Source organism: Triturus cristatus, chromosome 4_1 (genome assembly GCF_964204655.1).
Source record: "Triturus cristatus chromosome 4_1, aTriCri1.1, whole genome shotgun sequence".
NCBI lineage: Eukaryota > Metazoa > Chordata > Amphibia > Caudata > Salamandridae > Triturus > Triturus cristatus.
In genome coordinates, this window is record NC_140585.1 from 1,284,939,711 (window position 1) to 1,284,955,249 (window position 15,539).

Sequence of the window (15,539 nt, forward strand, 5' to 3'; positions counted from 1 at the left end):
CTACAGACTATATTTTACAACTTATCCTAGAGTAAATATACATCCAGAACAAGGGAGCTGTAGGAAGGATTGGTAGTACTAACGTTATGTAAGTGATTAACGTGTAATCAAGTCTTTGTCCAAGGACACTTCATTAAGCCAATAGGAGAGTTACAATGTTCTTAAAAATCAATAAACAACAAGTCTGAAAGAAAACTATAGCATACGAAAGATTTCACTTTACAATTTATCCAAACCATGCATTCGCTCTAGAGGGCATGCTTGCTAAAGGCTGCTAAACCAAAGTTCCTGCTTTCCAGGCCACCTCTTAAGAAAAACATTGCTGAAAGGCTACGGACGTTAACTGAGCTCAAACAGAAAAGACAATCTAACAAGCAACAAAGGCTATGAAAGAAAAGATAGCTGGGTCAAGGCGAGCACAAGTGACAAACTAAGGAGGGGACCTCTAAAATATCATGCAATGCATAAATGATAACATTCCAGATATTGAGAATTAAATGAAGATTCTGTTGAATATGAAAATCCCAGCACACGTTTGAATAAAGTGAAGGATGAGCCCTGAGTAGAACCGTATCACAGTGCAACATTGTAAGGGATTCTTCAACAGATTGCTAATCTTTCTAGCAAATGTAATAATGTTGAACCCACCATTCCATATACCTGTTCTTAAGAAGCTGTAGACTATGGGTTGAAAGGCTCTAATAAACCACTGTAACATTAAATGTTATAATAAGTGGGAGTTCAAAAAATAAAAACATGACACTTTAAATTAAACAATTACATTTATTTATTGAACATCTCACTACAACATTAATTTAATTAGTTCTTCATTTTCATTTTGCAAGTTTGTATCTTCGCATACGTAACATTACTTCCAAAATGTAGTGCTGCTTGTTTAAATGTTAATGATGTAGTACGAGCAGTTGACGGAACGATGAACACATGGTGGAGACTGGGATGATCAACAAAATGAATTATTAGTTAATGAAGAAATGACGATCTTGAAATTCAGGATCATTACTTGGTAAATTTTGGATCTTTGAGAATATTCTCTTAAGAGATATATAGATATGGGTATCAGAGCGCTTTACATGACAGAGACTAGTGTAACATTTTGTCTGACAAAAACCAGGAAATAAATACATGAAGAATCAAACAAATCATAAAGTATAATAGTATAACACAGATTCATCTCGAATAAAGACAGTAATAGAAGGGAATAGTCCCCTTGGGAGTTTGCTGACCATGCATTATCAGTGAGACCGGTATACTGTCTTAAGGTAAAAACTTCTTCAGTAGAAAAGATTTGGCTTCTTTTTTGAAGGAGGAGGTAGCGGATATTAGGTGAACATCCACTGGTAGAGAGTTCCATATCTTGGGTGCAATAGCCGAGAATGCTCTGGCACCGGTTTTCTTTTTGAGAGTACGTTGGGGTTTCAGAAGCATGGTGAGCGCGCTTCATGAGTTTGTTGCCCCCTGATTTTTCTAGCTTTTGAGCCAGGTAGCTGGGGGTATTGAAGTGTAACGCCTTATGCGTCATGCAGGCAATTTTCAGCTGGATCCTTGCCTCATACAGTAGTCAGTTGAATGATTTTAGATCCGGTGAGATGTGTGCGTTTCTTTTTGTTTCAAGGACAAGTCTGGCTGCCGCGTTGAGGGATGCTCTTAGAGGTGCCAGTTTGTATCGATGTAGGCCACATAGTGTGGCACTACCATAATCCAGTCTGGGTAATACAAGGGCTTGAACCGTTTGTTTTAGGTCTTCTTGTGGTAGATAGGGTTTGAGCTTCCGCAGAATGCCTAGTTGATGATTCGCTTCTTTAGTGGCTGCGTTGATGTGATCCTGCATATTTAGGTGTTTGTCTAATGTGATACTTAGTGATCTAGCAGATTCTATGATACGGGGTGAGCATTTGAGGGCTGTAAGATGTTTCAGCCAAAGGTCAATGTTTGCGCTGTGTTTCGGTGGGGAGATGAGAAAAAAATCGGTTTTGGCAGCGTTGAGCTTGAGATGGTTAACCGTGAGCCACAGGTGTGTTTTGTAAGATGGAATTGAGGGATATGATGTCCTCTGGGGAGGTGATTTTGAGATACAGCTGAGTGCCATCAGCGTACATGTGGTATTGGATATTGGAAGATTTTAGGAGGTAATCCAGTGGTTCAAGGAATAGGTTAAATAGAATGGGAGAAAGAGCAGAGCCTTGAGGAACACCAAGCGTGATCGCATGGGACTTAAACAGCGATTGATCATTTTGACTCTTGGATATCTGTTTTGAAGGAAGGAAATAACCATTGAAGTAAGACCCCCGATAGGCCCATCCTTTGTTCCAGTAAATTTAATAGATTATCATGTTTGACGGTATCAAAGGCAGCCGATAAATCAAGCAATACCAGAAGGCATGATTCATTTTGATCCAGCATTTTTAGTATGTCATTCACTATATGAGGAAATGCAGATTTGGTGCTGTGATCTTGACGGAATCCTGATTGGTGTTGGTCGAGGATTCGACATTTGATTATGTGATTGCATAGTTGACTTTTAACACATTTTTCTAAGAGCTTTGCCAGGGTAGAGATGTTGGAGATGGGTCGGCAGTTGTTAGTATCAGAACAGTCTGCCATAGTTTTTAAAAAAAAATTTTGGGAGTTATTTGTCCAACTTTTAGGCAGTCAGGGACAGTGCCTTGACGTAGTGAGCCATTTACAATCTTGGTCCATAGAGGGATAGCACATGATTTGATTTCCTTGAGTATGCGAGGAGGTAGCGGGTCCGTGAAGTGGTTAGATGGGTTTAAGGGGGAGAGAATGTTGTACATGCTGTGTTCATTGATTGGGGAGAAGTCGTTCCAGGAGATAGATAGATAGATAGATATATATATATATATATACACACACTTTATTAGATTTCGATGCTAAAAAAATCATCAAAGCACATCATTAAATACATAAAAAAAAGTTATAATGCAGATCATTAATTCATTACAGAGTTATCAGCTTCCTACCTTTTATCACACTTTTCACATCGTAAATTCATTATCTAAAAATTGTAAGGCTAATAGCGCTGGTCGACATCTTCTAAAAGCAAGCTTCTTTAAAATGGAACCAGCCATTTTTTCCTCTGTAGGCTATAAAATTTACAGAAAAAAACTACATGTATTGTCGTTTGCTCGGATATATTGTCGCAAGGGCATAGTTGCATCGCCCTTGCCCAGTCACTCATATTTGGGAAGCTAGTTATGCGATGAAAAATGTCTAATCTGAATCTTGTGAGCAACAATCTGTCGTATTGACCACACACTAAAATAAGATAGGGTTGAATGTTCATGGTTATTCCTATCATCGGTTGATGCAGTACTGTGGGCTTTACTATTTCATCCGTTAAACGACAGGATTCAAGTAATGATAAGCATTTTTGTTTCAGTTCTTTTCTGGACAACAAACTCATAGTAGATGGTTTTCTGTAAAACTCAGGATATCCTAGGTCATAGAAAAAGTTCCTGACATATTTTAACCATTTAAGTTTCAGCACGTCGGTCATTCCCAGAACATTAGTTAAAATATCCCTATTCAGATGAGTTTCCTCGGAGGTCCATATCCTATGCCAGAGCATGATTTGTTCTATTTTTATTAGGTCTGTTAAGAATGGAACCCCCAGTTCCGAGTGACAGGCATACGAAGATACACTATTAGGCAGGGCCAGTATATATCTTAAGAACTGGTTCTCAACCGTTTGCAGCGCTTGAGTGTTAGTGTCCCCACAATCCCGCCCCATACATAGCTGTTGATACACATTTTGCTCTATAGATTTGTAGTAGGGCTTGTGGGGGTCTCACTCCTCGTTTTAAAAAAAAACATATTAGGGCTGCAGTGGTTTTCATAAAAGCTAGTTTTCTCGTCTGCACAGCCTGCGACCATGTAGATTTATTGTCAAATAAGATACCGATACCTAAAATTGTTAAAATGTATTCTTTGACTGTCAATAAACATATCTCTGCATTTTATACTTCCTGAACCACATCTCATGATGAACGTTTTTGATGTGTTTACCCGGAGGCCTAGGTCGCGCATATAGGCAGCGAAACCGTCCAGTAGTCTTTGAAGGCCCACTTGGGTACGACACATTAAGACGGCATCATCTGCATACATTAATGCCGGTATGGATTGACCATTTATCAAAGGATAGTCTTGTCCCGCCTTCATCAATGCTTGTTCTAGTCCGTTTGTGTACAAATTAAAAAGGAAGGGAGCCAGTACGCACCCTTGTCTGACCCCCCTCTTGATTGGAAAGGGTGTGGTACATTCTCCGTTGAGGCCACATCGGACTCTACCATTGGCATTCTGATAGAGGTGTATCAGAAAGGATATAATGGTGTTATTCCTCCCTAAATTCCACAATACTCCCAACAGCCTCTCGTGAATTATGCAGTCAAAAGCTGCACTTAAGTCAACGAACACTAGAAATAGTCTTTCTTTTTTAGGCAAGAATATTTACCAATCAGAATGCTTAGGTTAAGGCTTTGTTCGACTGTTCCCAGTCCCTTGCGGAATCCATATTGTAAGTCCAACAGTATATTATCCTCAGCCTACTCTTGTAGTCTCTCTAGAACTACCCTCCCTGCTATTTTTGCTGAGGAATCTAACAAGGATATAGGTCGGTAACAAGCGGGCTCTTGTCTATTCCCCTTTTTAAAAATGGGGACTAAAAATAGATTCTGACCATGTCTTTATATGTTTAAGGGAACTACTGGCCGTGATTACTTGTGTAAGTATAGGTCCCCATAGTTCTATGCTACTTTTGTATAAGTCTAACGGGATCCCGTCGGGGCTGGGTGCCTTGCCCCCTTGCTTGCCATAATCACCCTATGTACTTCATCCAAAAGTAATTTGGAGATCGTTCTCGTTTGTCTGACGTGTTAGTGTTCTTTCTTCCCCCTCTTCATTTTGCAAGGCTGCAGCGTTGACTGCACTATTATCGTTAAAGATTTCTGAATAGTGCTTCACCCACTGCTCTTCAGTGATCGCTATTTCTATAGTCCGGATGTCCCCTGATTCCAGAAAGGATGCCATAACAGCCCGCCAGAAACCTGCCCCATCTTTGGACTCATTGGTATCATAGAGGGTCTGCCATAGCTCTTCTTTCAACATCCTTTTACGTTCCTTAATTGCTTTATTGTAAGCCTTTCTCGCCTCTTTTAGTGCTGCCTGATCTCTTGGGGAGCTATGTGATATTTTTTTCAGAGCAGAATATGCCTTTGTAGAAGTCGAGTCAAACCAACTTGTGGGCTTTTTTGTGAGACTAGACTTTGATACCCATAGGGCCTCATTTATTGATTTTGTAACTTGCTGGAAGGCGGTTAGGACGGTTTCATGTGTCGCGGTCTCATTTAAAATAGCTTTCATGGCTTGATTGCGGTCTACCATAATTTTCCAGGTCGTTTCTAGTGGATCATCCAGCAACCATTTCAACGCATAACCATTTTTTCTACTTATTTCCATTTGTTGAGAGGGGTGAACAATTTAGGGGTTATGCTCGGTTTGAGAGGTTACTGTTCTCAGGGAAATGCTCAGGGGGTAATGATCATATAATAATAATAATTTCATGCATGTCTGATTTCCTCACCTTTGAGGCTAGATTTGCAGAGGTTAAAATGTAGTCTATTGTTGTGTGACAACCTCTTCCATTAAAGGTACTTTTAAAAGGCACTGGATTAAGGCTCATCTCGTTTGCAAAACCGAGATCGAGCCCACACATTTCGGTTAAAGTATTTCCATAGTGTGAGTGTAAAAAAATGTGATTCGCTTTCCTCGTCTTCAGTCATTATACCACATAAATCTGTTCCATTCCCAACACACGTTAATATTAAAATCCCCCCCCCCCCAAACAATCAAGGCGTCCTGTTCGCCTTCATTTTGCACCTTTTTCAAAGCATTTAAGCTCTCCAAGATTCCCCCAATTTTATCCGTCTGTGCATTATTGTAAAAATTTACCAATACTACTCTTTCTTTCTAATATGCAGTTCCATTACTTGGTAATATGCATCCTCATACCGCAGTATTATTGTCTTAATATTTAACATATTAGAGATGAAGATTGTTAGTCCCCCCTTTGCCCTCCCATGATTCCCTTGAACCGCAGGTGTGGTATGTTTGGTATCCATTCAAATGCAAGGGCTCTATTAGCCACGTCTCTTGGAGACAAACGATTTGAAACCCCGTTATAAATTCGAACCATATTGGATTTCCTATCTTAGTTTGAAGTCCTGCAATGTTCCAGAAAACGACATTTGCAAATTTACCATTTGCGATTTTTGTTCCTTTTACAGCATTTACATCTGTCATGGCGGGGACAAAGGGGGGGCGGGGGGGGGTACCTTGGTGTTATGATCTGATATGTTCCTCCTTTTGGAGCATTAGCCTCTATTCTTTGCATTTGTTTGTGTACTATCTTGATTTCCTCTGGCATTGCTCAACCATTTCGGCCGTCTGCAGCCTTTGGAGGAGAGGCCGGGGAGGCATTTTGGTTCTGTTGTGGACTTAGAATAGGTTTTAGTAGTTAGTTGTCCAGTTGTTCCATGTGCTACCCTATACTTTTTTCTTATTTGTGGTATGGATGTGTTTGTCAGTCAGTCTTGTTCATCTAGATTGTGCAGATATATATTTGAAAAGATTTGTGAAGATCGAAAAGATTAATGTGATGGTGGAACTACGAGAGCATTTGCAGTTTTTGGAAGGATATTCACGATGTATTCACGTGGGAAGAGATGTGATCAAGCCCTGAAGAAGCAGCAGTTCACCGTAAGCCGCGAAACATGTATTGGCTGTACAACATGAAAGACACAAATGCTTGTACTGAATATGACTGGAAAGCGACTATTGAAATGTGAAATTGTTTGGCTATACTACATTAACATTTAAACAAGCAACATTGAATTTTGGAAGTAACGTTACATAGTTGAAGATACAAACTTCAAAATGAAAATGAAGGACTAATAAAATTAATATGGTATCCAGATGTTTAAGAAATGAATTCCATTTTTCTTTTATTTAAAAAGTGTTATGCTTTTCTTTCTTCCACCCATTTGTAGCATTTATTGTTACAGTGGTTTATGAAACTTCGGCATTAGGGTTATTTTCCAGGATTTTGCCAACCCGGTGGGTTGAGTCCAGCGGGTATATGCAAAAACCCTTGGCTTGCGCAATTTATGGGTTGAAAGGACGTATGAGGCGAAACAGAAAAACACAAAGCAGCGCAACTATCGGTGCCCAGTATTCATAGAGATAACCATTCGCTGGTAAACATAATCTGTCTGAATTTTCTTGAATACCAACCTGGCTAGATTTGAGACTTAAGGCTAAAAACAGTCTAAAGCACAATAGAGGGCAATTTATCTTCAATAAAGGTTTATGACATAATACTTGTAATTTGCTTCTCTATTACCTTGATTGCTAAATTTTTTCCTGAATATCTGAAAAATGTGTTGGTCAGTTATAAATGCAGATGACCTGAGAGAAGGGCCTCTGAAAAAAAAAAAAAAAACCAAGGAGGCCTAGGTGCACAACTGCGTCCCACTTCACTTCACCCCCCCCCCACCCCCCCACCCTTTCTACTGATTCCCACTAGACTAGAATGCACTTACCGGCACAAGATTCTAGTGTAAAGTTAAGAGGTCCGAGAGACAGAATCTACTTGGCCATTTGAGGTCCTATCAGAATCGCATGGCAGAGTGGTTTGCAGCTTGTACATCAATATAGATGAGGGACACTGAAGGGAAGGAAACAAATTACATGCTCCACAGTGGAGTGAGACCTACTGCCATAAAGGATGTTTTTTGTTTACTCATTCAAGTAGTAAACACATCATACTTCATGTTGTCTTTGGAGGCAAGCAGATCAACTCTCAGACACTTCCGCTTGTGAAAAAAGGAAACTACCATATCACTTGTGCGGTTTGTGTGTGAAAGTACCATAAGCAAATCTATTGTAATGCACCTGATGCTAGAATGCCAAAGGCAGACGGTCTTTCCACGCACAAAGCTCATGCAAAAGACAATAGTAGTGGTCTGCATAGCCCAAAACTATTTTTTTTTTGTAGGGAAGTGGCTCTTTTTGAAATGGTTAGCCCCAACTTTTTGCCTGGTGCATGATGCAATTTCGAATAGAAAGTGCACTAGGTCCACGCTAAGCAGTGTCAGATCTCTTTCCTAAAACTGTACCATGATTGGCACAACTTCAGTCATCCATGTAAGTCCCTAGTAAATGGTACCCCTGGTACCTAGACCAGTGGGACTGACTAGGTTACACTGTGGCTGCAGCACAAATTGTACCACCCCAGAGACCCTCACCAAAACCATGCAAACTAACATTGCAGTCTTGGTGTACAGAAAATCGAAGAGTCGACATGGCACACAGGAATGTGTGCCATGCCCCCATACACTGCAGGAGGTATAGGTAAGTCACCCCTACTGCAGGCCTTAAAGCCCCTATGGCAGGGTGCACTAAATCCCATGTGAGGACATTTCTGCACGAGCAGATATGACCCTATAATATCGAAGTCTATTCTTGGATATTGTAAGTGCACAGGGAAGCCATACCTGTTACCCACCCATCCCCCCCCCTCGACCCAATTCGTGAGTGGCCCAGCTGTCCCGGTATAGTCCCTGCAACCAGCCTGCCCTCGACTGCGAAGACATCTTGACGCACGCCGCCCGGCTGACCTATCTGCTCAGCGCCCAGTCCAGGTACTAACGAACCAACAGTGCTACCGTGGCGACCGGCTCCACCCAGTGGGACCCCTCGGACTTACCTTTAAGTCCCCTTGCACAGTATGTTTTTAAGTGGCACCCTTCTTAGCACACCAGCTACGAACGACCTCAGCAGCCTGCTCCCAGCCAAATTCGAGACACTCCCGAGAATCCCCTGATAGAACATGGGACCTGTCCTTGCTACTTACCTACGTCCGAAGGTGAACCACACTGTATGATTTTATTATATGCATTTTTTTATTTTCTCCCATTGACTACAATGGTGCGCAAGTGCGCAAAAAAGTAGTTTTTTGGTTGAACAAAAAATTCAGATAAAAAAGTACTTACTGTAGAATATAATTCTTGGGTCTGAAAAATTGTATATACAAAAAAAAAATGGTGCCATTTTTGTCAATTGGTCTTGGATTTATTCTTGTGTGCGTCTATCATTTATTGCCTCTGAGTACAACAAATGCTTCGACTACCCTCTGCAAAGCCTAACTGCTGGCCCACACTACCACAAATAGAGCATTAACATTATCTACTTTAGCCTCAGTATACCAATCTGGGTCTCACTGGACCCTCAGCACAATGTACTTCATTTTCGTGCACCATACAGAGAGCCAGCTTCCTACATTTCTTAAACACAAACATCCTCCAAGTTAAATATGCTGATAAGAGAACCATCATTCACCTGCTAACATTGTTAATCTTCAGTGGGGGAATAGTGGTTGACCAATATTGCTCAGAAGAACCAGATTAAAGAAATGTCTGGTTTTGAGGGGAGAACCTGATGGCTAATTCTAGGTTCTTAAGGACTAGTAGCATTGAGGGCTTGATATGTTCCTGACTGACTAAAAAATACCCAAGGTTTGTCTACTGGTTACAGTCTTGAGACCACAGCATTCAAGCTGTGTTCTAATGCGCTCACACACTAGTCACTTATATAGGTACAGATGTAAATAGCTAGACAACTCAAAAGACAATCTTAGTGAAACCTGCAGTGGCAAACAGAGGATTATGGGATGGCCATTGTCGGGACTTTGAATATGAACACAACAACCTCACCGCCTACACATTCATCCAACGCACACACAACTGAGGGCCCTTTGTTAAGTTTATAGATGGGATACATTAAAGGCACTTTCTTAAGTTCACATTCAGAGGATTAATAAAAAACTTACTTTTGAGTGAAGAGCCAAACAAATCCTAGGAACGGACACTGTTGCACGTTTAAGTAGTTCAGAAAACAATGAGAACCACTGTGATACTCAGGAGGTCAGTATCTTTTAGGAGGAGGCTTGGTCGAAATGATCTTAAAAATAAATTGTCACAACCATGTCTTGCATTCTGTCAGAGGCCAGAGACCAAAGAAGACATCGACTGAGGTCTCCGGAGTACCCACGTTGGTCTCAGCAAACTACCCCCCCCCCCCCCCCCCCCCCCACACTGGAGGGAATTGATATTTCTCACCACAGGTCTGCAACTTGTGAGCCAAAGAAAGGCTGTTTCTTAGCTCAGAGTCCGAGGCTCAGACACTACCACTACTTGCTGGTTAGTAGGTAACCGCAAACTCTGCTGAGAACCGAGGCGGTCACCGGACCCCTGGACTTAATCAATCCGTTGAACCCAAGGCAGGATTCAAACTGCAAGGGACTCCACTAACCTCAACGTCAATGAGAAGAAAAAATAAAGTTTCTAAGTGCGAAGGTAAAATCTTGACCGGGACCAACTCCGAATCAGACACAGACTTCTACTGCAGTTGGCCTGAAACAGACTTTGTCCCAGACCCCCGAATTCAAGGCTGATAAACTACCCATAAGCGTGAACAGCAGATATTTACAAACTTTTTGGTGTGAGAAGCAGCGATTTATGGAAACCTTGCGAAGATTTTAACTTCAGTTCCCTTCATCTGATTTTTGGTGTCTAATTAGCAATAAAACCATTCTTGTTTTATATATTGGAATGGGATTTTGTTACCTATTGACTGTATTGTTACTGTTATGTTGATTTGTATAGAGAAGCTTATCATCCGTGAAGGAATCCAGGCGCAGGTCCTACTCGTTGAACAGCCAGTCCTTCAGTTTGTTACGGAAATTGAGAAGTGGAGTAGTAGTCCTGATGTGTTGAGGAAGTTTGTTTCAGTTTTTGGCCGTGATAAAGGGAAGGCATTCCCTCCTGACTTGCTTCAGAGAGATGGCTAGATCATAGCTGTTTGGAAGGTTGGTAGAGTTGTAGTCAGTCATTAAGGTATGCTGGTCCGGAGTTATGTATGGCTTTGTAGGTGTGGATGAGCAACTTGAATCTATAACATTTCTGGGTGGGTAGCCAGTGTAGTTAAGCGAGGTTGGAAGAGATATGAACGCTTCTGGGGAGGTCTAGGACGAGTCTGGCAGTGGTGTTTTGGATGGTCTGGAGTCTTTACGTGACCTGGTTGGAAATGCTGACAGTGTGTATTGCCCTAATCAAGCCAACTGGTATGAGGGTCTAGGTGACCATGCGTCTAAAGTGCATAGGGAGCTATTTGACAAGTCTGCGAAGCATTCGGAGGATGAGGCAGCAGGATGTGATAAAAGCGCTGACATGTTTGTTCAACGTGAGTTTGTCATCAGAACGATGCAGAGTTTTCTGGCGTTGTCTGTGGCGGTGGGAGTGGAACTTAAGTATGATGGTCACCAGAAGTCCTGAGGGGAGCAATTGTTTCGAAAATCAGGATCTCCATGTTGAGTTTAAGGCAGTTCTCTAGCATCCAGTTGGCCACGTTGTGCACGCAGGAGGTAAAATTTGTCCTGGTGGTGGTGTTTGTGTTAGTGAGGGAGAGGATGAGTTGAGTGTCATTGGCATAGGAGAACATGTTGATTCCATGGGACCTTATGATGCAGGCGAGGGTTACCATGTACACATTAAACAGGGTTCAGCTGAGAGAGGAACCCTGAATGACTCGATAGACGAGTTTCATGTGTTCGGAGGGGAAAGTGTAGAGTGAGTCACTGTGTCCTATTAGAGAGAAAGCAAGCGATCAAGCTCAGGGCAGGCCCTTGAATTCTTGAGTCCTGGAGACTGGTGATGAGGGTGCCATGGGAGATCGTGCCGGAGGTTGCAAAGCCATCAAGCAGAATGGGGGGAGCGGTTTCCCTTTTGCCCAAGATGGACTGGATTCCGTCTGTTCCTGCCACAAGGGCGTTTACGTACTGTGGTTGCCACGGAACCCAGACTGGGAGGAGTCCAGGAAGTGGTGCTGTTCAAGATGGGCAGAAGTGCGAATTCATCTCTTGCTCTAGGACTTGGGCCAGGAATGGAAGGAGAGAGATGGGTCTGTACTTGCCAAGATCTTTTGGGTTGGTTGAGGGTTTCTTCAGGAGAGCTATGACTAATGTGCGTTTCCATCTATCTTTAAAGTTTCCGCAGAGGATACGGGAGTTGATGATGGTGGAGGCGAGGTTGGCGCTGATCAGTGTGCTTCCCAGGTTATAAATGAGGTGTTGGACCCAGAGTGGATGTCTACACAATTCTGGCAGGGTCAGCTGAGGTGAGAGGGCTCCAGTTCATCAGAAAGTGGGTGCTCCTGGGAGTGAGGGGGGGGGGGGTTGAGCCTTCTACAGTGGGTTGGGGACTGAAGTTGGTGTAGATCTTCAGCATTTTGTTGTGGAAAGTCAAAAAAGGTTGTCACAAGAACCTGTGAGGAGATGATGGTATTTGAGACTGCTGGTGGATTGGCCAATTCTTTGAGGATGGTAAAGAGTTCTTTGCTAGAGCAGTATTCTAATCTGAGCACAAGGGCCGCCTTCCTGGCTTCTTTGATCTGGTAGTAAAAAATGATTGCTTGGCGAGGTCTCACAACCAGCCCAATCAATTATCCATTATTTTCACACACAGCAACTGGACTTTTTCCTTTATTTCTAGGACTAACGTCTTTTGGAGGTGCTCACATCTTGTGAGCTATACACCAACTACTGTACTCTTTCAGTCGTCTCCAGTCCTTGTTTCTGCACCATTAACTAATTTGACATAACCACCTGCAACAAGACCTCATTAATTTTCACCCTATTGACTAGCTTTTTCAGATTGTCTTGTAGGGTACTCATGTCCACCAATAACCATCTGGTTTTTCAAGTGCTTTCTTGGTAGCTGAAATGTCCTCCTGTGGAAGTCAGGTGTTTGTGGGTCTGCCTGTTATCATTGGTCAACATCAACGGGTGACGCGATTAGAGCCAGCTGGAAGTTTTTAGTGGTGCATAGTCTCCACATTGTCTTCTGTGGCTCCCACAGGACTTTAATGTCCTTTGCATTGGCACCTTCAGTTTGTCACTCATTCAAGTGTGGTTTTCAAGTCATTCACTGGCACCCGGGGGTCCCATATCAAACATCCACCACCCATGGCAAGCATGGTGATCGAATTTCCATGACGTGTCACATTAGATTTTGTTCCATCAAGAACCCAAGGTAGATTACCAGGTCTCTCAACCACATGCTCTGTTGTCTCTACAGGATATTCTACCTCTGTCTCAGGTTGAGGGTATTCGGGATTCATCAAGCCCTTACTCACGCTAGCTTCGCTCGCTCAGCCCTTGCATTTCATGGCACTTGTAATCTTGTGCGATGCTTTCACTTCTTTTCTCTATAATGCTTTCACATTCCTTTTGTTCCGGGTCTCCAGTTCCTCTTCGGGCTGCTGTATGTACGGCCTCTAATTCCAAGAGCTGTTTCTGATAGCAAGATAGCAGCAGAGGATGGCAGTAGTAGGAAGCCCGGGAAAGCAGAATTTTCGCTATATTCCGCTGGCCACACCCCTCCCTCATTGTCACTAGCATCTATGACAATTAGTGAAAAGCTCTATAGTGTGTCAGCGAAGGATTAGTAGAGGGTAATGGATGGTAATCACATTTGTGCTCCGATTCAATCCTGCCTGTGATGGTGGCTCAGAAAACCTCTTGGAAAAACACTAAAGTTAGACCCTGCTGACAAATGGTTTCAGAGAGGTTATCAGCTCAGAGAACTCATAAGGCGGAGTAGAAGAATACCGTTCTCGGGTCGACCCCGAAAAAGTGATGGTTTCTGAGCACTACATGCGGACTATCTTTCCCTAAATGAGAGAGGCTGTCTAGAGGTGCATTCATATAAAGTTATCCAATTACCCTTTGGTTCCAAGCAATGAAGGAAATGTGAGATCCAATAATGTCTGACCACACAAGCAACTACTCTTCAAAACTTAAGAAGAAAGGAAATCACAGAAGCCATAAACATGCATAGTTTGTGAAGCAGAGGGTGGCAAAGGACCTGAAAACACAAGTAATAAGTCAAATCTACAAACTGAAAGTAGTGGTTTGGGATATAGAAGGCACATCCGCACAATAAATGTGAAGAAGAAACCTCCCAACCAAACAAAAGCACAGAGAGAGAATGTAAGACTTGCAGACAGGAGAAATCGAGCACAATCCAAAAAAGACCCCCACCTAAAGTGGGAAAATTAGGTTACGGAGAGCTGTGCAAGTGCACATGGATGGAACATGGCTTAGGCAGCAATGTAGGCTCATCCTAATAGACAAAAGGAAGAAAGTCATAGATATAGGAATAATAGTTTAGAATAGACATCAGCAACAGTTGACAGCATTCAGTTTTAATTCATATTTCAGGGTTCTTGGGTCAACACAGCCTTGTAACAATTGCATGAAATTGAACCAGAGAACAATAACCTTCAGAGACTACAATCCTTATCTTATATTACCAACCACCTTCTTAAGCTTTCGCCATCCCAAAAATACATGGAAAAGGCAACTACACAAAGTGTATACGTAGCCAGAATAAACAAATTAAACAAAATGGAAGGTGGTAAATTTATTTCTGGCGAGGTTTGAGAGGTGAAGAAACTTTTCCCTGTTTCTCCTCTTGTGTAAGCCACTATCGCCGCTAAGTGCAGACTCTAGTCCAGCAATCAGTGCTACTTCCCATGCAAATGATGTCCATCTCTTAAATATTGCACCAGAGCACTTACCTTAGCACTACTAATTGCGCCCCCACTCCCCTCCCAGTACTCAATCAATCAGGTAATTGTACGCGCACTACTCACCCGTGAGGGTCTCAAGGCGCGGGGGGGGAAGGGGGTGGGGGGGTGGTTCGCAGATCTGTTTAGCCGAAAATCCAGGTCTTGAGGGTCTTCCTGAAAGTGTTCAGGGAGGGGGGGGGCATCTGATGTCTGCCAATAGCTTGTTCCAGGTCTTGGCTGCAATGTGAGAGAAGGATCTTCCGCCTGCTCTGGCTCTGTGGATGCGCTGGGTTTCGGCCAGTGTGAGGTTGGAAGATCAGGGGTTTCTTTTGGGTATGTGGAAGTTGATTCTGTCGTTGAGGTATTTGGGTCCGTTGTTGTGTAGGCATTTGTAGGCGTGAGTGAGGATTTTGAAAGTGACTCTTTTCTCCACGGGGAGCCAGTGGAGACTTCGTAGGTGTTGACTGATGTGTTCGTGTCGGGGGATGCAGAGGACGAGTCTGGCGGCGGTGTTCTGTATTGTCTTGAGTTTGCGGAGTAAGGACTTGTTGATGCCGGCGTAGAGTGCGTTTCCATAGTCCAGTCTGCTGGTGATGAGTGTGTTGGTGACTGTCTTCCTTGACTCAGGGGGGATCCACTTGAAGGTCTTGCGGAGGGTGTTGAAGCAGCTGGAGGTGACGGCGTTGACCTGTCGGTTCATGGTGAGTGATGAGTTGAGCCGAGGTTATTGGTGTGGTCTGAAGGGTAGGTGGGTTTCTGAGGGCGGTCTGCCACCAGATGCTGTCCCATGCAGAAGGGGTGGTACCGAGGACTTC

At 42.9% G+C, this 15,539-nt stretch overlaps 1 protein-coding gene across 1 annotated transcript in view; it reads right to left on the reverse strand.

The window, feature by feature from the left end:
* The window catches only part of CDC73 (cell division cycle 73), a 674,568-nt gene that overhangs the window by 451,479 nt on the left and 207,550 nt on the right, over nt 1–15,539 (reverse strand). The window lies entirely within an intron of this gene.